The 25,836-nt window shown below is 58.7% G+C and overlaps 1 protein-coding gene across 3 annotated transcripts in view; it reads right to left on the minus strand.

Moving 5' to 3' along the window:
* Window positions 1–25,836, minus strand: part of LOC135898784 (BTB/POZ domain-containing protein 10-like) — a 242,535-nt gene that overhangs the window by 33,799 nt on the left and 182,900 nt on the right. Inside the window, exon 1 of one of the 3 annotated variants that reach the window (XM_065427966.2) lies at window positions 3,947–4,112. The exons of the other annotated variants lie outside the window; for them this stretch is intronic. The gene's annotated coding sequence lies outside the window, so the exon portion shown is untranslated. Of the gene's footprint in view, window positions 1–3,946; window positions 4,113–25,836 lie in introns of those variants that run through there. 3 annotated transcript variants of the gene reach the window in all.

The following is a 25,836-nucleotide window of genomic DNA, read 5'->3' on the forward strand; positions in this document are numbered from 1 at the left end:
TCCTGGCCAATAGTACTCTTGCAAGAGACGGTCCTTAGTTTTCTTAACTCCTAGGTGTCCGGACCACGAACCCCCATGCGACAAGCGCAACAGATCCTGACGATAGCACTGAGGCACGATCAGCTGATCGAACTCCACTCCCCTGCGGTCTATATACTTCCGGTACAGGACCCCACCTCTTTCCACAAAGCGAGCATTTTTCTTGGCAACACCTTCCTTGACAATGCAGCGTATGTTTTCTAGGCTGCCATCCTTCTTTTGCTCGGCTATCAAAGCCGACCGGCTGACTTTTAGCAACCTATTAAGTCCGTCTGACGTAGGCGCGATGAGCAAATCTTCAGATAGCTCTTCTAACTTTCCCGCATCGGGAATTTCCTCTCCAGTATCTGGTGCGTTTAACGCTACAGACTCAATTTTATTCAGTTCGGGCGTGCTCTGAATATCACCTTGCTGCGCCTCTGACCCTTTCTCATCGTTCGACAACGTCGGCCCCGCAACTACCGCCTTTGCAGCGAGCTCCCGAACCTTCGATCTGGTTAAGGCCTGAACGCTAGCCTCACCAAACAAAAGCCCCTTCTCGCGCAGGAGGTGATCGGACCTGTTCGAAAATAGGTACGGGTACTGAGGGGGCAGCATAGATGACACTGCGGCCTCCGTCTCAAGTGCTCCGAAAGGTCCTTCAATAAGCACTTTTGCTACGGGCAGACACACGCTATGAGCTTCCACGGCTTGCTTGATCCATGCGCACTCGCCCGTGAACATATCGGGTTCTACGTAAGAAGGGTGAACTACATCCATCGTAGCTGCGGAATCGCGAAGCACTCGGCACTCCTTCCCGTTCACGAGGAGGTCTCGCATGTAAGGCTCGAGAAGCTTCATGTTCTCGTCAGTGCTGCATAATGACAAAAACACGACTTTTGTTTTTGTTTCTGGACACTGCGCCGAAAAATGACCCGGCTTCTGACACGTATAACAAACGCGTGCTTGCCTCGTCTCGAACCGCTTTCTGCGTTCGGCTTCGGCTGCCGCCGTCTCCTTACGTTCAGTCGGACTGCTTTCACTCGCGTCCGCACTACGTGTGTCCCCCTTTGCTCTCATGGGCGTGAACTTCGGCCTCTCAAACTTCGAGCCAAATTCACCCTTTTGACCGTCCTTAGCTCCGCGAGCCCGACGCGTCACAAACTCTTCGGCTAGCTCAGCGGCTCTAGCCACCGTACTAACGTCTGGCCTATCCAAGACCCAGTACCGCACGTTCTCAGGTAACCGACTATAAAACTGTTCCAGCCCGAAACACTGCAGAACTTTCTCGTGGTCACCAAACGCTTTCTCTTCTTTGAGCCACTCCTGCATGTTTGACATAAGCCTGTAGGCAAACTCTGTATACGACTCACTTTTGCCTTTCTCATTTTCTCGAAACTTCCGACGGAACGCCTCCGCGGACAGCCTGTACTTTTTTAGCAGACTCGATTTCACTTTGTCGAAATCCTCTGCCTCCTCTCTCTCCAAGCGAGCGACTACGTCGGCCGCCTCGCCGGGTAACAAAGTGAGCAAGCGCTGTGGCCACGTTTCCCGAGAGAACCCCTGCTTCTCGCACGTTCGCTCAAAGTTAACCAGGAACAAACCAATGTCCTCTCCAAGCTTAAACGGCCGCATCAGGTCAGTCATTTTAAACAATACTCGTTCTCCTGCACCGTGTGCCTGACTTCCATTACGAGCGCGTTCCATCTCCACCTCGAGACGCTTCATTTCCAAAGCGTGTTGACGGTCACGCTCTTCTTTTTCTTTCTCGTTTCGTTCTTTTCGTTCAAGCTCATCTCTCTCTCTCTCTGTTCTTTACGTTCAAGCTCCTGTCTTTTTGCAGTCTCCCTCTCCTCAATGGTCTCAAGGCATTCCGACAGCTCGTCATCCTCAGCTCCTAACTCAAGAATAACCCTTAGCAGTTCTGGTTTTCTGAGTTTGTCTGAGACATCCAGACCCAACTCTCTTGCAAGCTCCAACAATTTCGGTTTGCGCAACGACTTCAAATCCATGGCTGCTCTGAATGCTGCTTTCTCTACTGCCTACTATTGTCTTGCCGCAACTAACCCGGCAGCAACGACAACCACAATTACCAGCTCTGTTTCTGACACTAACAAAAGCCTGGCAAAACTCAGAAGAAGAAAGTCCCGCACTCACCAAACCTCGCAGCCAAGATTTCAGCGCAGTCGTTCCGCTGCAGGCAACCAGTCATCACACAGGGCTCGTTGCACTGCTCCCGGATGGTCGTTGTGCTGCTCAGCATACAGTCAACCGCATTTCTTCGCTGCTGGCCTCCGTTGTCGCGATCCCACCGCTGGCAACCAGATGTTTGAACCGCACCGATGGCACCGGCTGTTGGAATCTCAGCGCTGCCACCAGCTGTCGGAACCTCAGTGCTGACACCCGTTGTTGCAACCGGACCGTTGGCGCTCGTTGTTGCAAATGGGTCGCAAGCCCCAAGGGTAGCGTTGGCCTGGCGGCCTGGGGCACACTGGAAGCATCCGAAGGTCCCAGCAAAGCATGAGGCGACTGCTAACAGAACAACTTGTTTATTCTAGCATCGCAAAGAGCGGGCGGTCAGGTCGACCGAAGTAGAGAGACGGGAGAGCACGTTACTCAACAGAAGAAATCGGAGCCTCTCTCCTGGCGTCCGGGGGCAGCTGCTCTTATACTCTTGGGGTCGCGGGCAAGAAGGAAGGTCACGAGATGACACCACGTGACAGCGGCGACGGACGGACTGAGAGACACGTTGGAACAAGGAGGTGACGCATCAGACGGGCCGGCGCCGGTCAGACCTCCTCGCTTCACACTGGGGGAGCTCCTCTCCCCGGCTGCCGCGCTTTGACAAGCGTGGGCACACCCACACACACGCACACACAAAGACACGTGGCACTGAACATGCCGGGACGCGCTCGGCGGGGCGCGCTCGCGGCCGCTCCGAACGGGCCAAAATGTCCGCCGCTTGGAACGAAGCTCCGGCGTACGTTGCATCCGCGCTGGCTTTACCGCGCGTCGTAGGCGAAACGTAACAGGGGCTTTAGGTGCAGCGGAACCATAAGGCTGAAAGCGGGGGAGGAGTGTAAGGAGAAAGCGTGAGAAGAAAAGCATAGTGCCGCGCAAGACGGGCTCTGCGGCGACGAGCGCTACGAGGTGGCGCCAGAGTAGCGCACCGTCGTCTGTTCACTGGTGGCATGCGGTGAGCGCGTCGGCAGATACCATATATGGAAACAAAGCGCTGCCTGAGCGGAGGTCTGTCTGCGGCGGCTGCTGTGAATCGCACCCACGCGCGCTGCCTCTCGCTATCTACAGATTTGGAGACAGTCGCACCACACTTAGCTCCGTTTGAAATGTGCCCCACCAGACCTATTGTCCGCACCAGCCAATATATCGCGAAATGAAAACACGTATAGAGCTGCGCTCAAATTTCGCATTAAAAAGTATCGTCAGTGAATTCTTTTTCATCAACACTCCAATCGTCCCTCTTATCGCTTTTGAATGAATCCCTCTTACACTCGTTGGCCCCCTTTGCTGATACTCCGTGCAATGATGCGCGTAGACCACGATTAGGCAAAAAGGACGCCGTGAACTTAAGCCCACATTCATAGTTTCACACAGCAGTCGTGCACTCCAAGCCACCTTAGTGAAAAAAAAAATGCCGGCAAAGCCTTCTTTATAATTCTTAGTAATCGCAGTCGAAAAGGCACGAGTGTGGACAAAATAATAAATAAACCCGAGCACGCAAGCCACTGAGTGTACGGAATGATGTGAAATAGTTAGTAGAGAAAGCATAACTTAAGCCATATTAGTAAATTATCTTCCTACGATACTCCAAATTCCACTCTTACCGCGAGAACAGATTTGCATGGTAAGCTAGAAAAGGCGCAAGAAGGAAAGACCAACGGCGACGATGCCGTGAAGTTTTACGTACCAGCTGGCAGTGACGGTCGTGGAGAGCCGACGCCTTATACGTAGCGCCGCCAGAAAAGGCGGACCCGCGAGACACCCACCGAAGCCTTCAATGGCGGCGGAAAGAACAGGGGAGGTAACACGATGACGATAAAGATGCGCGCACCTCTTGGCGCCAGCCGCGGAGGCAGCCGCTCACGAGCCACTCTTTGTCTTCGTCGTCCGCGAATCTCCGAAATTCTTTCGTTCGGAGCGTCCACTTTGGGATTCAGCCACGGGGATGCATGCTTCGCTGTCCGAACATTTCTTACGGAATCTCAACGAATGCCCTGCTAAATTCATTTCTTTTTATTTTTACTTTTAAATTAATTATTACTCATTCAATATGACCTTCCTGATTTTATTTAACGGGTAATTCTGCGCTATTCAATGCTATTTCAGTAGCTATTAGGAAACTTATGCCCCATAACAATTTCGAATAATCCACCCATTTCTTGGCCAATCCCCCATCGTGGGTAGGCGCCACACGCATCACAGGCTACAACAACAACAACAACAGCCTCCGGTGCCGCAAATGTGGTGACATCTAGTTACAGGCGATTTAGCTTCTGCGCTGACCTCTTCAAGACTGCCTCCCTCTAATCGGATTAAACAGGCACACACAAGTCCCTCGCCGCCTGGCTATACCCCTTGAAGCCGTGCCAGTGGCCAGGATGACTTGGCCGTCTTAGGAGTGTGGACTAATACGATGTCGCGAACCGTTAAATTTCTTGAGTGATGCGTGGGCGAGCGGTGAGCCGATGGTAGTCTCGAAAAATATTGATGTTTCCATCGCTTCCAGAAGTCATTAACCATTTTTTTGTCGATGTTGAAAGCGCCGCTGATATTCATTGCCATCGTGGCTGGTTGCTCGGTCTGTCACCGTGTTTCCATCTGGTAACGTCGTAAGTTGCTGGCCCACTAGGAAATGCGCTGACGTGAGGGCCTGCCTGAGTATCACAATGTGTGATACTCAGGCTGATACTGTGGCCGTGAATTGAACACCGCTTCACTATCAGTCATAACAGTTCAAAGTTCAGCGCACAGACAGCTTCGACCTATAGCTTTGCGGAGTGCCATTTTTACGGTTCCGACCAACCGTTCTCACCAGCCTCCCCACCATGGGGCCGCTACAACGATGGATTTCCATTGAATTCTTTGGTTCGCAATGTAAGCCTGGAAGTCGTCTTGTCGTAGTACTTTCCACATTTTTATAGCTCCCGCGACGTTCTCTTAAAGGTTAAGGCATTGCCAGAGTAAGTGGTACTTGGAAGTCCCCTTCTTGCAATGAAACGCCGGAATGCCAAGAGGAACGCAGGTGAAGACATATCTGAGACCAGTTCCAAATGCAAGGCTCTTGTTACTGCACATTTGAAAAGTACGATGTACATTTTCCTATCGGAGCTCTCACATGACTTCGCATACAACGGTCCGGCGAAATCAAGTTCAGTAGTGTCAAAACGTTTCGTCTTTTCGACCTGGCAGACTCGAAGCAGCAGGGACGGCGTCACAATGGGTTTTATGCGAAAACAGGACGCGTAGCAGGCATCGGTTAATTGCTTTCTTAGCCGCTTGCTCTGCTCTTGAGACCCAGGATCGTTCGCATACGTTGTGTCTCACCGCCGTTACTTCTCCGTGTATGACTCGACGATGGCCATCCGCAAATACCAGCTCGGTGAAACGATGTCGACTTAGTAGTAGCAGTGGATGCTTCACATCCCCGCTGTCAGGTTTTGTGGCCTTCCTCCGACACGTAGAAGCCCGTTCTGTCGAAAAATGGGTGTCGTTGTGCCACCCATGAATTACTGGGCGCACCTCGTCTTTCTAGTAGCCAACTCCTCACTTCGGGAAACGATTCAGTTTGAACTTGCCGAATCCAATATCTTTCAGCTGCCAATATTTCTTCAGCAGAGATGACTGCAGCTCTTTTAATCTTGCACTTAACGCTGGAGACCAAGCGCTGCGCCCATGCTGTTACGTGGCTAAGCGTGTGCAGTGAGCTTAACTTAATTCGTGGCGTCAAGCAGTGGGGCTAACTGCACCAGATTTCCTGCAGAGTGGAGCGTCCTTGGTTTTGTTGCTGTTATACCTAGGACGTCGTTGATTTGGGGCTGTGAATACTTCACACGTTGCCATTTTTCCGAGTCCTTACTCAGCCAAGCTGGTCCTTGCCACCAGCCTACATCGCTAGACAGTGCATCTAAGGAAACACCTCGGGTCAGTATATCCGCAGGATTGGTTTCTCTTGGACAATGCCGCCAGCTACCTTCCGAAGTATTAGACAGAATTTCTTTGACTCGGTTCTTCACAAAAACGTCTAAAGTCGAAGGCGCTCGCTGTAACTATACCAGCACTATGGTTGCGTCAGTCCACAGAAAACGTTGCGCTCTCGGCATGATACCGCCACAGGTTTCCACTATATATTTTAAGAGCCAGCTTCCTGCTAACGCCCCCATTAGCTCTAGTCGAGGCAAGGATAGAGCTTTTTGGTGGCTCTATCCTTGACTTGGTTACAATCAGAGTGCTAGCCACACTCCCACTTACACCTTCTCCGCGAAGCTTTGTACGAGCTCTGTACGCTTTTGTGCTTGCGTTGACGAAAAGTGCAGCTGAATGTCGCACGGTTCTACTGTTCCGTTCATGAGGTGACGGAGGACGTTGTCTCGCGGCAGACTCGTTTCTCCAGTCGTGCCATTTTGCCGCAATGTGACCAGCACGATCGTCCCATTTCACCTTCGAAATTCATTACTGCTGAAACAGCATCTTTCCTCGCACTACGTACGGTACTAGAAATCCTAATGGGCCGTAGATCCTTGACACTATCTGAAGCATAAAACGCTTAGTGTCTTTTGCCTTCTTCAAGAAAGTAAAGATGTTCCCCAGGTTGTAGATGAAGGCGTCTGTTGCTTTAGACCAACCCAACCCGAGCACTCTCTCTTGATGTCCAGCGTTCTTATTGCCTTGAGGGGTAATTAAGGGCATCGTTGGAGTCGAACGCTCGTTCTAGTTGTTTACAGTTTCAGCTCCATTTCCTTACAGACATGCCAGCATTATCCATCAGCTCTTTCGTGCACCTGTAAAGAGTTGTCGCTACTTCTAAGTAATTTGCTCTGAACAAGAGGTCGTCGATGTAAAATGATTTCAGAAGTAGCTGTGCTACGGCCCTCGGCACAGACTTGTGTCTTCAAGTGATGCTGTACAGTAGCTGTAAGCACGAATGAACTTGCTGTAGGATCCAAGGGCTACTCTGGCCATACGCCAAACCACTACCGCTTCTTCCTTAAAAGGAACAGCAGGACTTTTGCTAAACCACAGAAATCTGAACAGGTCCCGGTCTTCTTTTCGTGTCTCTACTTGCAGGTACGCCTCCTCGATGTATGCTGTCATGGGCACTAGGTGCCATCTGAAGCGAAGGAGAACTTGCAGTAAGTCTCGGTTTAGGTTCGGGCCAGTTTCGAGGCAACTGCTCAGAGATCTCTCTCGTTCGGCGTGAGAGGGCGCATCAAAAACCACGCGCAGCTTGCTTGTGAGTCCTCCCGAATAACCTCCTCGTGCGCATGGCCATCCATCGATTCCTCGTCAAGTGCAATTTCAGCATGGCCGGAAACAATGTATTGACGAATCGCCGTATCGTACTTCTCGATCAATCCTGCGGGCATCGAGATGCGCTTAACCAGATTTCGTAAACGACTGAGTGCGACGCTCCCGTTGTCTTGTAGTTGCTCAATATAAAGTTCTTTACAGGTCACGGATACTTGGTACCGCTTTCCGACCTTTGCAGTTTTACGCTGGAAAACAGACGTGTCTGCATGCCTATGAGTTGATTCCTGTGGCGCAATTCCCACGGCATTCAATGACCAAAGTGATTCTAGTGTGCGTTGGTCTAATTCTTTAGTTTCTCCAGCACGCAGGTCGCAGGAAGCATATCATCACTTCGGTTGTTCCGCTTATGAAGCTCGTTTTCGTGACAGAACCTTGTAGCGTCCTGCCGAGAGTGGTCTTCCGCAACCAATCCTTGCAGTTCCCCGCTGCGTGTGACGTATCTGCTCCCGATGTTCCACATTTGATCAGATACTATGAGTAGGCTAATGCCTTTCTCGCCACGTCCTCGAGGGACAGTTTGATCGTTCGCCAGCCGGCAACTTTGCTCGCGTAATTTGGCTGCGAAGGAATACTCCATAGCCGTGGCAAGGTCATGGCAAATTATTGTCATGGCTATCGCTTCAATGATGTGCTCGCTGTTATCAAATTGACTACGTAGACGAACTTCGACACTGCAATTTCTCACACGAGGAGGGGTGTCTGACACAAACGTGTTCACCGCTAGGCATGTGTAATGATGTTTAGTACCAGCTGCGCCACTAAGACCTCTTTAATGAAGGTGCGTTGACTGCCTCCGTTGAAGACGCCTCTGATATAAGACGTCTCGTTGAAACGACGATACAAGAGCGGAAAGTCTTAATTAATGGCCTCATAAAGTTGACAGCTTCCGTGCTCTGCCTCCACTACCGCGGCCGCCTACCCACATTTCACAAACACACACTCATTCCCACTTTGACACTCCTAATGCTAACGGATTAAAGCAAAATATTTTTGAATTTGCGCTGAGCGAAACGGAGTATGGCTACTCACACAGAAGGACACACCAAACAGGGCCAGAAGGCCTTCTCATCCTGTCCGGTATGTCCGCCTGCGTTAGTATCCGAAATTCAGTTTCGCTTAGCGCCAATTAAAACGGATGAAAAACTAGCAGAATTCTTCGATTTACTCATCTAAAAATATGCCGTGAAATCCGTCACGTCACACTCACGTACCGACGCTCGGGCTTCAGGCGAAATTAAAGAAAAACGGAAATGGCACTTTATACAGTTTCATAGTCTCTTTTAAGAATAAAGCTATTATTGCGAAATTAACGAGGATAGCGTTCCCAAGAAATGGTTCATCTGTCTAAGCTTCTTTAGCCTTTATAACTGGTGTCTCCTTAAGAGGAAGCTTTAGCTCGGGTGCTCCTATCTAAATACATGTAAAAGGAGAATTCGTTTTTCTCGGCAACTACCGCACCAAATTTGACGAGGTTTGTTGCATTTAAAAGAAAAACTTAAAATCTAGTGACTGTTGGTTTTGAATTTTCGATTTACGGCTTCAATTTTTTATTAAAGATTGGCAGAAATCGCAAATTTTCAAAAAACGAAACTATCAAGTTTACAACTTTGACACTCAACAAGAAAAAATGATATCGCAATTCTGTGAATTGTATCGGATAGCACATCTAAAGCGGACAAAATTGATATGTTACACATGAACCTCAAAAAATTTAATATGTAATTACAACTTTTGCAGAACCCTCGTAAACAATGTAACAAATTCACGTAAGATGTAAAATGACATATAATATTTGTCCGCTTTGAATGATCTAATGGATGCCGTTTACAGAACTGCGATATCTGTTCTTGATGCAGAGCTATTAGTTTGTAAACTTCGTGCTTCTACTTTTTTCAAACTTCTGAATTTTTGAAAATCTTTCTAACAAAATTCAAGCCCTAAATCAAAATTCTGCTTCCAACAGTCACTCGAATTTATCTTACTCTCTCAAATGCAACAAATTTCATCAAAATCGGTCCAGGGGTTTTTGCGTTTTTGCGCAAAACGTTTTTGCGTTTTTACATGTATTTGAATAGGCCGCGTCGGAGTTGGGTCCGAGCTAAAGCTTCCTCTTAAGACAGAAAAGAGACGGGAATATTTAACTATACCAGAGACACTAGGTGCCCTTCTTGGGGAACCAATTAAGCTGTCACTCCGTCCCTGTCGTCATGCTTAAGGCTGATCGGTCACATGCAGCACTTTCGGCCAGAACAAGGTCTCCCAGCGGAAACTCGCCGCAGACAGCCAACAAAGACTTAAGAAAACAGAAATAATGAACTTAAAAAAGAGACGAGGAGTCGTAGAGGAAGACACGATTCAATGAACCAGCGAAAAGTGCCGTCTTATCGGCTCCGACGTTCATTACCTAGCCGAGGACGGCGCGACCGAAGAGGCTATTGTGCGCCATTGAAAAGCACACACACACACACGCGCGCGCGCGCACACGCACGCACGCACGCACGCACGCGCACACACACACACACACACACACAGAGAGAGAGAGAGAGAATATTGCCAAACAACTGTTCCGCCCCTCTTGACTTTCCTTTCGCTCTCTCCGTCATTGCCTGCTCGTAATGAGTCAAAGACGAAGCCAATCCGCAAAAGCGGGCCTTTCGCAGTCCGGATTGTGCGATACTTTTATTGCTAACGCTACATAGCTGCCGGCGCTCGCATTCCGCTCGCATTATGCGGCCGGCCAGCCTCGTGACTACAATGGAGAGTGCGCGCCCGTCAAGATTGATCACCCACGCTCTTTTCTCTTTTTTTTTACAAGTCCCCATTTTATCAACTTATTCATCCTTGCCTCGTTTCCTCCACTTCGTTTTCACTTTGCTCCGCACCACTGCAGCGTCGCTATATATGCACTTGTGGAAGGCTGCGACGGACTGGAGACAAAGGGAGCTGCTGCTTCCGAGCCCCTATGTGCCCGAAAAATTCTTACGACGCTATAGAGTATAGAATTAAAATTTTAAATTCTGGGTTTCTGCGTGCCAGAACTATGACCTGATGAGGAGCGTCGTCGTGGAAGGGACTCGTGATTGTCTTTTCTCTTTTTTTTACCACCAGGCGCTCTTTAACGTACGCCCAATGCGTGATATATAGATACGAGCGTTTCTGTATTTCGCGCCGGCCGGAATGGTACCGCCACGGGAGGAATCGAACCCGCGTCCTCGTCCTCAGCAGCGGTTCTCGGTGCCGGCCCTCTCTCGAATGCCTTTTTGTCGCAGCAGTAAACGCTGCATATACATGCCGCAGCGAAACTGAAAATGCAAAGGGGGACGAGAACTTTGCATTTAGATTACGGTGGCTTACTGAGCGAATTCGCTGTTGCCGATTTCGCCCGATTCCGGAACTCGTCTGCATAAGCTTAATGCGCGGAGCCAGTATATACCCTTCCTGCGTTATCTCTTCACCAATGGAAGAACGAGTGAAACTTTTTGGCGAACAAAACTTACTGCTCCTAAATACTGACAGACCTTCACAAAATCGCAAAACAAGCTCAAATTCTAAACCATTACGAAAACTCCGGGAGGGTTGGCAGGCACATAGTGTCACTATACGCCGGGTGTATTGGGGACGTATTCTGAAACGTTCGCCGCGGCGAACTTTTCGCACTGGCCACGCCTCCGCCGTAGCGGCGCGCGCTGAATGGCTGCTTTGACAAAACCGGAAATTCAGGTGGCGCAAGTGAATTTCCGGTTTTGTCAAAGCAGCCATTCAGCGCGCGCCGCTACGGCGGAGGCGTGGCCAGTGCGAAAAGTTCGCCGCGGCGAACGTTTCAGAATACGTCCCTTGTTTTTACTTTTACGAACATACTTTTTTTAAATCGCCTGTGGCATATCGCACAAACCTGCCTACTGAGCTGCATTACTCGAAGAGGCAGGGATCACTTACACTGGAAATGAAATGCATATCTGACTAATTAGGAAGTTTCAGTAATCAACATTTTAACTAATTCGATGCACATATCGCTACACACGAATGGATGTCAGCGGTTTGACGAGGCACGACCTCTCTGAAAGAGTTCTAAAACTATAGCACAAGCTTTAAGATAAGTACCGACAATCTTGCGGTAAAAATGCACTCTTGTTCGACTTATTGACCGTATAATTGCAATAGCAATTATAGTACGGTCACTCTCAGCGCATTTTTGCCGTTGGCGTCGCCGCGATGTTGCTCATAAAGACCAAGGGCGACCACAGCGTCCCCGCGCGTTGCATGCTGTACGTGCGAGTGAAAGCACGCGAGCGAAGCCGACGATCAGGGCTCAACCTGGCGCGCGCGAAGGAAGAAAGCGGAGAGCAAACGCCGTCTTTCGTCGCGCGAGAGGCCATGGCGGGATGGCAGGGAGGCGCGTAGTGCTCCGGCAGGAACTGCGCATTTCGCGACCGGGCGGAAGGGGGGAACCGACAATCGCGGCTCAACCTGGCGCGCGCGAAGGAAGAAAGCGGAGAGCAAACGCCGTCTTTCGTCGCGCGAACGGCCATGGCGGGATGGCAGGGAGGCGCGTTGTACTCCGGCAGCAACTGCGCATTTCGCGACCGGGCGGAAGGGGGGAACCGACAATCGCGGCTCAACCTGGCGCGCGCGAAGGAAGAAAGCGGCGAGCAAACGCCGTCTTTCGTCGCGCGAACGGCCATGGCGGGATGGCAGGGAGGCGCGTTGTGCTCCGGCAGCAACTGCGCATTTCGCGACCGGGCGGAAGGGGGGAACCGACAATCGCGGCTCAACCTGACACGCGCGAAGGAAGAAAGCGGAGAGCAAACGCCGTCTTTCGTCGCGCGAAAGGCCATGGCGGGATGGCAGGGAGGCGCGTTGTGCTCCGGCAGCAACTGCGCATTTCGCAACCGGGCGGAAGGGGGGAACCGACAATCGCGGCTCAACCTGGCGCGCGCGAAGGAAGAAAGCGGAGAGCAAACGCCGTCTTTCGTCGCGCGAACGGCCATGGCGGGATGGCAGGGAGGCGCGTTGTGCTCCGGCAGCAACTGCGCATTTCGCGACCGGGCGGAAGGGGGGAACCGACAATCGCGGCTCAACCTGGCGCGCGCGAAGGAAGAAAGCGGAGAGGAAACGCCGTCTTTCGTCGCGCGAAAGGCCATGGCGGGATGGCCAGGGAGGCGCGTTGTGCTCCGGCAGCAACTGCGCATTTCGCGACCGGGCGGAAGGGGGGAACCGACAATCGCGGCTCAACCTGGCGCGCGCGAAAAAAGCGGAGAGCAAACGCCGTCTTTCGTCGCGCGAACGGCCATGGCGGGATGGCAGGGAGGCGCGTTGTGCTCCGGCAGCAACTGCGCATTTCGCAACCGGGCGGAAGGGGGGAACCGACAATCGCGGCTCAACCTGGCACGCGCGAAGGAAGAAAGCGGAGAGCAAACGCCGTCTTTCGTCGCGCGAAAGGCCATGGCGGGATGGCAGGGAGGCGCGTTGTGCTCCGGCAGCAACTGCGCATTTCGCAACCGGGCGGAAGGGGGGAACCGACAATCGCGGCTCAACCTGGCGCGCGCGAAGGAAGGAAGCGGGGAGCAAACGCCGTCTTTAGTCGCCGGAAAGGCCATGGCGGGATGGCAGGGAGGCGCGTTGTGCTCCGGCAGCAACTGCGCATTTCGCAACCGGGCGGAAGGGGGGAACCGACAATCGCGGCTCAACCTGGCGCGCGCGAAGGAAGAAAGCGGAGAGCAAACGCCGTCTTTCGTCGCGCGAAAGGCCATGGCGGGATGGCAGGGAGGCGCGTTGTGCTCCGGCAGCAACTGCGCATTTCGCGACCGGGCGGAAGGGGGGAACCGACAATCGCGGCTCAACCTGGCGCGCGCGAAAAAAGCGGAGAGCAAACGCCGTCTTTCGTCGCGCGAACGGCCATGGCGGGATGGCAGGGAGGCGCGTTGTGCTCCGGCAGCAACTGCGCATTTCGCAACCGGGCGGAAGGGGGGAACCGACAATCGCCGCTCAACCTGACGCGCGCGAAGGAAGAAAGCGGAGAGCAAACGCCGTCTTTCGTCGCGCGAAAGGCCATGGCGGGATGGCAGGGAGGCGCGTTGTGCTCCGGCAGCAACTGCGCATTTCGCAACCGGGCGGAAGGGGGGAACCGACAATCGCGGCTCAACCTGGCGCGCGCGAAGGAAGGAAGCGGGGAGCAAACGCCGTCTTTCGTCGCGCGAAAGGCCATGGCGGGATGGCAGGGAGGCGCGTTGTGCTCCGGCAGCAACTGCGCATTTCGCAACCGGGCGGAACCGACAATCGCGGCTCAACCTGGCGCGCGCGAAGGAAGGAAGCGGGGAGCAAACGCCGTCTTTAGTCGCGCGAAAGGCCATGGCGGGATGGCAGGGAGGCGCGTTGTGCTCCGGCAGCAATTGCGCATTTCGCAACCGGGCGGAAGGGGGGAACCGACAATCGCGGCTCAACCTGGCGCGCGCGAAGGAAGAAAGCGGAGAGCAAACGCCGTCTTTCGTCGCGCGAAAGGCCATGGCGGGATGGCAGGGAGGCGCGTTGTGCTCCGGCAGCAACTGCGCATTTCGCAACCGGGCGGAAGGGGGGAACCGACAATCGCGGCTCAACCTGGCGCGCGCGAAGGAAGAAAGCGGAGAGCAAACGCCGTCTTTCGTCGCGCGAAAGGCCATGGCGGGATGGCAGGGAGGCGCGTTGTGCTCCGGCAGCAACTGCGCATTTCGCGACCGGGCGGAAGGGGGGAACCGACAATCGCGGCTCAACCTGGCGCGCGCGAAAAAAGCGGAGAGCAAACGCCGTCTTTCGTCGCGCGAACGGCCATGGCGGGATGGCAGGGAGGCGCGTTGTGCTCCGGCAGCAACTGCGCATTTCGCAACCGGGCGGAAGGGGGGAACCGACAATCGCGGCTCAACCTGGCGCGCGCGAAGGAAGAAAGCGGAGAGCAAACGCCGTCTTTCGTCGCGCGAAAGGCCATGGCGGGATGGCAGGGAGGCGCGTTGTGCTCCGGCAGCAACTGCGCATTTCGCAACCGGGCGGAAGGGGGGAACCGACAATCGCGGCTCAACCTGGCGCGCGCGAAAAAAGCGGAGAGCAAACGCCGTCTTTCGTCGCGCGAACGGCCATGGCGGGATGGCAGGGAGGCGCGTTGTGCTCCGGCAGCAACTGCGCATTTCGCAACCGGGCGGAAGGGGGGAACCGACAATCGCGGCTCAACCTGACGCGCGCGAAGGAAGAAAGCGGAGAGCAAACGCCGTCTTTCGTCGCGCGAAAGGCCATGGCGGGATGGCAGGGAGGCGCGTTGTGCTCCGGCAGCAACTGCGCATTTCGCAACCGGGCGGAAGGGGGGAACCGACAATCGCGGCTCAACCTGGCGCGCGCGAAGGAAGGAAGCGGGGAGCAAACGCCGTCTTTCGTCGCGCGAAAGGCCATGGCGGGATGGCAGGGAGGCGCGTTGTGCTCCGGCAGCAACTGCGCATTTCGCAACCGGGCGGAAGGGGGGAACCGACAATCGCGGCTCAACCTGGCGCGCGCGAAGGAAGAAAGCGGAGAGGAAACGCCGTCTTTCGTCGCGCGAAAGGCCATGGCGGGATGGCCAGGGAGGCGCGTTGTGCTCCGGCAGCAACTGCGCATTTCGCGACCGGGCGGAAGGGGGGAACCGACAATCGCGGCTCAACCTGGCGCGCGCGAAAAAAGCGGAGAGCAAACGCCGTCTTTCGTCGCGCGAACGGCCATGGCGGGATGGCAGGGAGGCGCGTTGTGCTCCGGCAGCAACTGCGCATTTCGCAACCGGGCGGAAGGGGGGAACCGACAATCGCGGCTCAACCTGGCACGCGCGAAGGAAGAAAGCGGAGAGCAAACGCCGTCTTTCGTCGCGCGAAAGGCCATGGCGGGATGGCAGGGAGGCGCGTTGTGCTCCGGCAGCAACTGCGCATTTCGCAACCGGGCGGAAGGGGGGAACCGACAATCGCGGCTCAACCTGGCGCGCGCGAAGGAAGGAAGCGGGGAGCAAACGCCGTCTTTAGTCGCCGGAAAGGCCATGGCGGGATGGCAGGGAGGCGCGTTGTGCTCCGGCAGCAACTGCGCATTTCGCAACCGGGCGGAAGGGGGGAACCGACAATCGCGGCTCAACCTGGCGCGCGCGAAGGAAGAAAGCGGAGAGCAAACGCCGTCTTTCGTCGCGCGAAAGGCCATGGCGGGATGGCAGGGAGGCGCGTTGTGCTCCGGCAGCAACTGCGCATTTCGCGACCGGGCGGAAGGGGGGAACCGACAATCGCGGCTCAACCTGGCGCGCGCGAAAAAAGCGGAGAGCAAACGCCGTCTTTCGTCGCGCGAACGGCCATGGCGGGATGGCAGGGAGGCGCGTTGTGCTCCGGCAGCAACTGCGCATTTCGCAACCGGGCGGAAGGGGGGAACCGACAATCGCGGCTCAACCTGACGCGCGCGAAGGAAGAAAGCGGAGAGCAAACGCCGTCTTTCGTCGCGCGAAAGGCCATGGCGGGATGGCAGGGAGGCGCGTTGTGCTCCGGCAGCAACTGCGCATTTCGCAACCGGGCGGAAGGGGGGAACCGACAATCGCGGCTCAACCTGGCGCGCGCGAAGGAAGGAAGCGGGGAGCAAACGCCGTCTTTAGTCGCGCGAAAGGCCATGGCGGGATGGCAGGGAGGCGCGTTGTGCTCCGGCAGCAATTGCGCATTTCGCAACCGGGCGGAAGGGGGGAACCGACAATCGCGGCTCAACCTGGCGCGCGCGAAGGAAGGAAGCGGGGAGCAAACGCCGTCTTTAGTCGCGCGAAAGGCCATGGCGGGATGGCAGGGAGGCGCGTTGTGCTCCGGCAGCAATTGCGCATTTCGCAACCGGGCGGAAGGGGGGAACCGACAATCGCGGCTCAACCTGGCGCGCGCGAAGGAAGGAAGCGGGGAGCAAACGCCGTCTTTAGTCGCGCGAAAGGCCATGGCGGGATGGCAGGGAGGCGCGTTGTGCTCCGGCAGCAACTGCGCATTTCGCAACCGGGCGGAAGGGGGGAACCGACAATCGCGGCTCAACCTGGCGCGCGCGAAGGAAGAAAGCGGAGAGCAAACGCCGTCTTTCGTCGCGCGAAAGGCCATGGCGGGATGGCAGGGAGGCGCGTTGTGCTCCGGCAGCAACTGCGCATTTCGCGACCGGGCGGAAGGGGGGAACCGACAATCGCGGCTCAACCTGGCGCGCGCGAAAAAAGCGGAGAGCAAACGCCGTCTTTCGTCGCGCGAACGGCCATGGCGGGATGGCAGGGAGGCGCGTTGTGCTCCGGCAGCAACTGCGCATTTCGCAACCGGGCGGAAGGGGGGAACCGACAATCGCGGCTCAACCTGGCGCGCGCGAAGGAAGAAAGCGGAGAGCAAACGCCGTCTTTCGTCGCGCGAAAGGCCATGGCGGGATGGCAGGGAGGCGCGTTGTGCTCCGGCAGCAACTGCGCATTTCGCAACCGGGCGGAAGGGGGGAACCGACAATCGCGGCTCAACCTGGCGCGCGCGAAGGAAGAAAGCGGAGAGCAAACGCCGTCTTTCGTCGCGCGAAAGGCCATGGCGGGATGGCAGGGAGGCGCGTTGTGCTCCGGCAGCAACTGCGCATTTCGCGACCGGGCGGAAGGGGGGAACCGACAATCGCGGCTCAACCTGGCGCGCGCGAAAAAAGCGGAGAGCAAACGCCGTCTTTCGTCGCGCGAACGGCCATGGCGGGATGGCAGGGAGGCGCGTTGTGCTCCGGCAGCAACTGCGCATTTCGCAACCGGGCGGAAGGGGGGAACCGACAATCGCGGCTCAACCTGGCGCGCGCGAAGGAAGAAAGCGGAGAGCAAACGCCGTCTTTCGTCGCGCGAAAGGCCATGGCGGGATGGCAGGGAGGCGCGTTGTGCTCCGGCAGCAACTGCGCATTTCGCAACCGGGCGGAAGGGGGGAACCGACAATCGCGGCTCAACCTGGCGCGCGCGAAGGAAGGAAGCGGGGAGCAAACGCCGTCTTTCGTCGCGCGAAAGGCCATGGCGGGATGGCAGGGAGGCGCGTTGTGCTCCGGCAGCAACTGCGCATTTCGCAACCGGGCGGAAGGGGGGAACCGACAATCGCGGCTCAACCTGGCGCGCGCGAAGGAAGGAAGCGGGGAGCAAACGCCGTCTTTAGTCGCGCGAAAGGCCATGGCGGGATGGCAGGGAGGCGCGTTGTGCTCCGGCAGCAACTGCGCATTTCGCAACCGGGCGGAAGGGGGGAACCGACAATCGCGGCTCAACCTGGCGCGCGCGAAGGAAGAAAGCGGAGAGCAAACGCCGTCTTTCGTCGCGCGAAAGGCCATGGCGGGATGGCAGGGAGGCGCGTTGTGCTCCGGCAGCAACTGCGCATTTCGCGACCGGGCGGAAGGGGGGAACCGACAATCGCGGCTCAACCTGGCGCGCGCGAAAAAAGCGGAGAGCAAACGCCGTCTTTCGTCGCGCGAACGGCCATGGCGGGATGGCAGGGAGGCGCGTTGTGCTCCGGCAGCAACTGCGCATTTCGCAACCGGGCGGAAGGGGGGAACCGACAATCGCGGCTCAACCTGGCGCGCGCGAAGGAAGAAAGCGGAGAGCAAACGCCGTCTTTCGTCGCGCGAAAGGCCATGGCGGGATGGCAGGGAGGCGCGTTGTGCTCCGGCAGCAACTGCGCATTTCGCAACCGGGCGGAAGGGGGGAACCGACAATCGCGGCTCAACCTGGCGCGCGCGAAGGAAGAAAGCGGAGAGCAAACGCCGTCTTTCGTCGCGCGAAAGGCCATGGCGGGATGGCAGGGAGGCGCGTTGTGCTCCGGCAGCAACTGCGCATTTCGCGACCGGGCGGAAGGGGGGAACCGACAATAGCGGCTCAACCTGGCGCGCGCGAAAAAAGCGGAGAGCAAACGCCGTCTTTCGTCGCGCGAACGGCCATGGCGGGATGGCAGGGAGGCGCGTTGTGCTCCGGCAGCAACTGCGCATTTCGCAACCGGGCGGAAGGGGGGAACCGACAATCGCGGCTCAACCTGGCGCGCGCGAAGGAAGAAAGCGGAGAGCAAACGCCGTCTTTCGTCGCGCGAAAGGCCATGGCGGGATGGCAGGGAGGCGCGTTGTGCTCCGGCAGCAACTGCGCATTTCGCAACCGGGCGGAAGGGGGGAACCGACAATCGCGGCTCAACCTGGCGCGCGCGAAGGAAGGAAGCGGGGAGCAAACGCCGTCTTTCGTCGCGCGAAAGGCCATGGCGGGATGGCAGGGAGGCGCGTTGTGCTCCGGCAGCAACTGCGCATTTCGCAACCGGGCGGAAGGGGGGAACCGACAATCGCGGCTCAACCTGGCGCGCGCGAAGGAAGGAAGCGGGGAGCAAACGCCGTCTTTAGTCGCGCGAAAGGCCATGGCGGGATGGCAGGGAGGCGCGTTGTGCTCCGGCAGCAATTGCGCATTTCGCAACCGGGCGGAAGGGGGGAACCGACAATCGCGGCTCAACCTGGCGCGCGCGAAGGAAGGAAGCGGGGAGCAAACGCCGTCTTTAGTCGCGCGAAAGGCCATGGCGGGATGGCAGGGAGGCGCGTTGTGCTCCGGCAGCAACTGCGCATTTCGCAACCGGGCGGAAGGGGGGAACCGACAATCGCGGCTCAACCTGGCGCGCGCGAAGGAAGAAAGCGGAGAGCAAACGCCGTCTTTCGTCGCGCGAAAGGCCATGGCGGGATGGCAGGGAGGCGCGTTGTGCTCCGGCAGCAACTGCGCATTTCGCGACCGGGCGGAAGGGGGGAACCGACAATCGCGGCTCAACCTGGCGCGCGCGAAAAAAGCGGAGAGCAAACGCCGTCTTTCGTCGCGCGAACGGCCATGGCGGGATGGCAGGGAGGCGCGTTGTGCTCCGGCAGCAACTGCGCATTTCGCAACCGGGCGGAAGGGGGGAACCGACAATCGCGGCTCAACCTGGCACGCGCGAAGGAAGAAAGCGGAGAGCAAACGCCGTCTTTCGTCGCGCGAAAGGCCATGGCGGGATGGCAGGGAGGCGCGTTGTGCTCCGGCAGCAACTGCGCATTTCGCAACCGGGCGGAAGGGGGGAACCGACAATCGCGGCTCAACCTGGCGCGCGCGAAGGAAGGAAGCGGGGAGCAAACGCCGTCTTTAGTCGCCGGAAAGGCCATGGCGGGATGGCAGGGAGGCGCGTTGTGCTCCGGCAGCAACTGCGCATTTCGCAACCGGGCGGAAGGGGGGAACCGACAATCGCGGCTCAACCTGGCGCGCGCGAAGGAAGAAAGCGGAGAGCAAACGCCGTCTTTCGTCGCGCGAAAGGCCATGGCGGGATGGCAGGGAGGCGCGTTGTGCTCCGGCAGCAACTGCGCATTTCGCGACCGGGCGGAAGGGGGGAACCGACAATCGCGGCTCAACCTGGCGCGCGCGAAAAAAGCGGAGAGCAAACGCCGTCTTTCGTCGCGCGAACGGCCATGGCGGGATGGCAGGGAGGCGCGTTGTGCTCCGGCAGCAACTGCGCATTTCGCAACCGGGCGGAAGGGGGGAACCGACAATCGCGGCTCAACCTGACGCGCGCGAAGGAAGAAAGCGGAGAGCAAACGCCGTCTTTCGTCGCGCGAAAGGCCATGGCGGGATGGCAGGGAGGCGCGTTGTGCTCCGGCAGCAACTGCGCATTTCGCAACCGGGCGGAAGGGGGGAACCGACAATCGCGGCTCAACCTGGCGCGCGCGAAGGAAGGAAGCGGGGAGCAAACGCCGTCTTTCGTCGCGCGAAAGGCCATGGCGGGATGGCAGGGAGGCGCGTTGTGCTCCGGCAGCAACTGCGCATTTCGCAACCGGGCGGAACCGACAATCGCGGCTCAACCTGGCGCGCGCGAAGGAAGGAAGCGGGGAGCAAACGCCGTCTTTAGTCGCGCGAAAGGCCATGGCGGGATGGCAGGGAGGCGCGTTGTGCTCCGGCAGCAATTGCGCATTTCGCAACCGGGCGGAAGGGGGGAACCGACAATCGCGGCTCAACCTGGCGCGCGCGAAGGAAGAAAGCGGAGAGCAAACGCCGTCTTTCGTCGCGCGAAAGGCCATGGCGGGATGGCAGGGAGGCGCGTTGTGCTCCGGCAGCAACTGCGCATTTCGCAACCGGGCGGAAGGGGGGAACCGACAATCGCGGCTCAACCTGGCGCGCGCGAAGGAAGAAAGCGGAGAGCAAACGCCGTCTTTCGTCGCGCGAAAGGCCATGGCGGGATGGCAGGGAGGCGCGTTGTGCTCCGGCAGCAACTGCGCATTTCGCGACCGGGCGGAAGGGGGGAACCGACAATCGCGGCTCAACCTGGCGCGCGCGAAAAAAGCGGAGAGCAAACGCCGTCTTTCGTCGCGCGAACGGCCATGGCGGGATGGCAGGGAGGCGCGTTGTGCTCCGGCAGCAACTGCGCATTTCGCAACCGGGCGGAAGGGGGGAACCGACAATCGCGGCTCAACCTGGCGCGCGCGAAGGAAGAAAGCGGAGAGCAAACGCCGTCTTTCGTCGCGCGAAAGGCCATGGCGGGATGGCAGGGAGGCGCGTTGTGCTCCGGCAGCAACTGCGCATTTCGCAACCGGGCGGAAGGGGGGAACCGACAATCGCGGCTCAACCTGGCGCGCGCGAAAAAAGCGGAGAGCAAACGCCGTCTTTCGTCGCGCGAACGGCCATGGCGGGATGGCAGGGAGGCGCGTTGTGCTCCGGCAGCAACTGCGCATTTCGCAACCGGGCGGAAGGGGGGAACCGACAATCGCGGCTCAACCTGACGCGCGCGAAGGAAGAAAGCGGAGAGCAAACGCCGTCTTTCGTCGCGCGAAAGGCCATGGCGGGATGGCAGGGAGGCGCGTTGTGCTCCGGCAGCAACTGCGCATTTCGCAACCGGGCGGAAGGGGGGAACCGACAATCGCGGCTCAACCTGGCGCGCGCGAAGGAAGAAAGCGGAGAGGAAACGCCGTCTTTCGTCGCGCGAAAGGCCATGGCGGGATGGCCAGGGAGGCGCGTTGTGCTCCGGCAGCAACTGCGCATTTCGCGACCGGGCGGAAGGGGGGAACCGACAATCGCGGCTCAACCTGGCGCGCGCGAAAAAAGCGGAGAGCAAACGCCGTCTTTCGTCGCGCGAACGGCCATGGCGGGATGGCAGGGAGGCGCGTTGTGCTCCGGCAGCAACTGCGCATTTCGCAACCGGGCGGAAGGGGGGAACCGACAATCGCGGCTCAACCTGGCACGCGCGAAGGAAGAAAGCGGAGAGCAAACGCCGTCTTTCGTCGCGCGAAAGGCCATGGCGGGATGGCAGGGAGGCGCGTTGTGCTCCGGCAGCAACTGCGCATTTCGCAACCGGGCGGAAGGGGGGAACCGACAATCGCGGCTCAACCTGGCGCGCGCGAAGGAAGGAAGCGGGGAGCAAACGCCGTCTTTAGTCGTCGGAAAGGCCATGGCGGGATGGCAGGGAGGCGCGTTGTGCTCCGGCAGCAACTGCGCATTTCGCAACCGGGCGGAAGGGGGGAACCGACAATCGCGGCTCAACCTGGCGCGCGCGAAGGAAGAAAGCGGAGAGCAAACGCCGTCTTTCGTCGCGCGAAAGGCCATGGCGGGATGGCAGGGAGGCGCGTTGTGCTCCGGCAGCAACTGCGCATTTCGCGACCGGGCGGAAGGGGGGAACCGACAATCGCGGCTCAACCTGGCGCGCGCGAAAAAAGCGGAGAGCAAACGCCGTCTTTCGTCGCGCGAACGGCCATGGCGGGATGGCAGGGAGGCGCGTTGTGCTCCGGCAGCAACTGCGCATTTCGCAACCGGGCGGAAGGGGGGAACCGACAATCGCGGCTCAACCTGACGCGCGCGAAGGAAGAAAGCGGAGAGCAAACGCCGTCTTTCGTCGCGCGAAAGGCCATGGCGGGATGGCAGGGAGGCGCGTTGTGCTCCGGCAGCAACTGCGCATTTCGCAACCGGGCGGAAGGGGGGAACCGACAATCGCGGCTCAACCTGGCGCGCGCGAAGGAAGGAAGCGGGGAGCAAACGCCGTCTTTAGTCGCGCGAAAGGCCATGGCGGGATGGCAGGGAGGCGCGTTGTGCTCCGGCAGCAATTGCGCATTTCGCAACCGGGCGGAAGGGGGGAACCGACAATCGCGGCTCAACCTGGCGCGCGCGAAGGAAGGAAGCGGGGAGCAAACGCCGTCTTTAGTCGCGCGAAAGGCCATGGCGGGATGGCAGGGAGGCGCGTTGTGCTCCGGCAGCAATTGCGCATTTCGCAACCGGGCGGAAGGGGGGAACCGACAATCGCGGCTCAACCTGGCGCGCGCGAAGGAAGGAAGCGGGGAGCAAACGCCGTCTTTAGTCGCGCGAAAGGCCATGGCGGGATGGCAGGGAGGCGCGTTGTGCTCCGGCAGCAACTGCGCATTTCGCAACCGGGCGGAAGGGGGGAACCGACAATCGCGGCTCAACCTGGCGCGCGCGAAGGAAGAAAGCGGAGAGCAAACGCCGTCTTTCGTCGCGCGAAAGGCCATGGCGGGATGGCAGGGAGGCGCGTTGTGCTCCGGCAGCAACTGCGCATTTCGCGACCGGGCGGAAGGGGGGAACCGACAATCGCGGCTCAACCTGGCGCGCGCGAAAAAAGCGGAGAGCAAACGCCGTCTTTCGTCGCGCGAACGGCCATGGCGGGATGGCAGGGAGGCGCGTTGTGCTCCGGCAGCAACTGCGCATTTCGCAACCGGGCGGAAGGGGGGAACCGACAATCGCGGCTCAACCTGGCGCGCGCGAAGGAAGAAAGCGGAGAGCAAACGCCGTCTTTCGTCGCGCGAAAGGCCATGGCGGGATGGCAGGGAGGCGCGTTGTGCTCCGGCAGCAACTGCGCATTTCGCAACCGGGCGGAAGGGGGGAACCGACAATCGCGGCTCAACCTGGCGCGCGCGAAGGAAGAAAGCGGAGAGCAAACGCCGTCTTTCGTCGCGCGAAAGGCCATGGCGGGATGGCAGGGAGGCGCGTTGTGCTCCGGCAGCAACTGCGCATTTCGCGACCGGGCGGAAGGGGGGAACCGACAATCGCGGCTCAACCTGGCGCGCGCGAAAAAAGCGGAGCAAACGCCGTCTTTCGTCGCGCGAACGGCCATGGCGGGATGGCAGGGAGGCGCGTTGTGCTCCGGCAGCAACTGCGCATTTCGCAACCGGGCGGAAGGGGGGAACCGACAATCGCGGCTCAACCTGGCGCGCGCGAAGGAAGAAAGCGGAGAGCAAACGCCGTCTTTCGTCGCGCGAAAGGCCATGGCGGGATGGCAGGGAGGCGCGTTGTGCTCCGGCAGCAACTGCGCATTTCGCAACCGGGCGGAAGGGGGGAACCGACAATCGCGGCTCAACCTGGCGCGCGCGAAGGAAGGAAGCGGGGAGCAAACGCCGTCTTTCGTCGCGCGAAAGGCCATGGCGGGATGGCAGGGAGGCGCGTTGTGCTCCGGCAGCAACTGCGCATTTCGCAACCGGGCGGAAGGGGGGAACCGACAATCGCGGCTCAACCTGGCGCGCGCGAAGGAAGGAAGCGGGGAGCAAACGCCGTCTTTAGTCGCGCGAAAGGCCATGGCGGGATGGCAGGGAGGCGCGTTGTGCTCCGGCAGCAACTGCGCATTTCGCAACCGGGCGGAAGGGGGGAACCGACAATCGCGGCTCAACCTGGCGCGCGCGAAGGAAGAAAGCGGAGAGCAAACGCCGTCTTTCGTCGCGCGAAAGGCCATGGCGGGATGGCAGGGAGGCGCGTTGTGCTCCGGCAGCAACTGCGCATTTCGCGACCGGGCGGAAGGGGGGAACCGACAATCGCGGCTCAACCTGGCGCGCGCGAAAAAAGCGGAGAGCAAACGCCGTCTTTCGTCGCGCGAACGGCCATGGCGGGATGGCAGGGAGGCGCGTTGTGCTCCGGCAGCAACTGCGCATTTCGCAACCGGGCGGAAGGGGGGAACCGACAATCGCGGCTCAACCTGGCGCGCGCGAAGGAAGAAAGCGGAGAGCAAACGCCGTCTTTCGTCGCGCGAAAGGCCATGGCGGGATGGCAGGGAGGCGCGTTGTGCTCCGGCAGCAACTGCGCATTTCGCAACCGGGCGGAAGGGGGGAACCGACAATCGCGGCTCAACCTGGCGCGCGCGAAGGAAGAAAGCGGAGAGCAAACGCCGTCTTTCGTCGCGCGAAAGGCCATGGCGGGATGGCAGGGAGGCGCGTTGTGCTCCGGCAGCAACTGCGCATTTCGCGACCGGGCGGAAGGGGGGAACCGACAATCGCGGCTCAACCTGGCGCGCGCGAAAAAAGCGGAGAGCAAACGCCGTCTTTCGTCGCGCGAACGGCCATGGCGGGATGGCAGGGAGGCGCGTTGTGCTCCGGCAGCAACTGCGCATTTCGCAACCGGGCGGAAGGGGGGAACCGACAATCGCGGCTCAACCTGGCGCGCGCGAAGGAAGAAAGCGGAGAGCAAACGCCGTCTTTCGTCGCGCGAAAGGCCATGGCGGGATGGCAGGGAGGCGCGTTGTGCTCCGGCAGCAACTGCGCATTTCGCAACCGGGCGGAAGGGGGGAACCGACAATCGCGGCTCAACCTGGCGCGCGCGAAGGAAGGAAGCGGGGAGCAAACGCCGTCTTTCGTCGCGCGAAAGGCCATGGCGGGATGGCAGGGAGGCGCGTTGTGCTCCGGCAGCAACTGCGCATTTCGCAACCGGGCGGAAGGGGGGAACCGACAATCGCGGCTCAACCTGGCGCGCGCGAAGGAAGGAAGCGGGGAGCAAACGCCGTCTTTAGTCGCGCGAAAGGCCATGGCGGGATGGCAGGGAGGCGCGTTGTGCTCCGGCAGCAATTGCGCATTTCGCAACCGGGCGGAAGGGGGGAACCGACAATCGCGGCTCAACCTGGCGCGCGCGAAGGAAGGAAGCGGGGAGCAAACGCCGTCTTTAGTCGCGCGAAAGGCCATGGCGGGATGGCAGGGAGGCGCGTTGTGCTCCGGCAGCAACTGCGCATTTCGCAACCGGGCGGAAGGGGGGAACCGACAATCGCGGCTCAACCTGGCGCGCGCGAAGGAAGAAAGCGGAGAGCAAACGCCGTCTTTCGTCGCGCGAAAGGCCATGGCGGGATGGCAGGGAGGCGCGTTGTGCTCCGGCAGCAACTGCGCATTTCGCGACCGGGCGGAAGGGGGGAACCGACAATCGCGGCTCAACCTGGCGCGCGCGAAAAAAGCGGAGAGCAAACGCCGTCTTTCGTCGCGCGAACGGCCATGGCGGGATGGCAGGGAGGCGCGTTGTGCTCCGGCAGCAACTGCGCATTTCGCAACCGGGCGGAAGGGGGG

The sequence above is a fragment of the Dermacentor albipictus genome, chromosome 10 (assembly GCF_038994185.2).
Source record: "Dermacentor albipictus isolate Rhodes 1998 colony chromosome 10, USDA_Dalb.pri_finalv2, whole genome shotgun sequence".
Classification (NCBI taxonomy): Eukaryota; Metazoa; Arthropoda; class Arachnida; order Ixodida; family Ixodidae; genus Dermacentor; species Dermacentor albipictus.